The sequence below is a fragment of the Penaeus monodon genome, chromosome 27, assembly GCF_015228065.2.
Source record: "Penaeus monodon isolate SGIC_2016 chromosome 27, NSTDA_Pmon_1, whole genome shotgun sequence".
Lineage (NCBI taxonomy): Eukaryota > Metazoa > Arthropoda > Malacostraca > Decapoda > Penaeidae > Penaeus > Penaeus monodon.
In genome coordinates, this window is record NC_051412.1 from 14,529,712 (window position 1) to 14,529,958 (window position 247).

The following is a 247-nucleotide window of genomic DNA, read 5'->3' on the forward strand; positions in this document are numbered from 1 at the left end:
CCACTGACATGACCGGAAGTGGGAGGGCCTCAGCGCCGATTCCTCCGACGTGAGGGCACTGTCGCGTTGTCATGTCATGTTTAGTCGCCGTGGCAATCAGACTCAAGGACCAATTGCATTTAGATGCTGTGTCGATTTTTTTTTTTTTTTTGGGGGGGGGTGATAGGAGGGGGAGGAACGGGGATGTGATGGGGGATGAAATTTAAAAAATGTAGACTAGCACGTAAATAAAACATGGACGCATAGG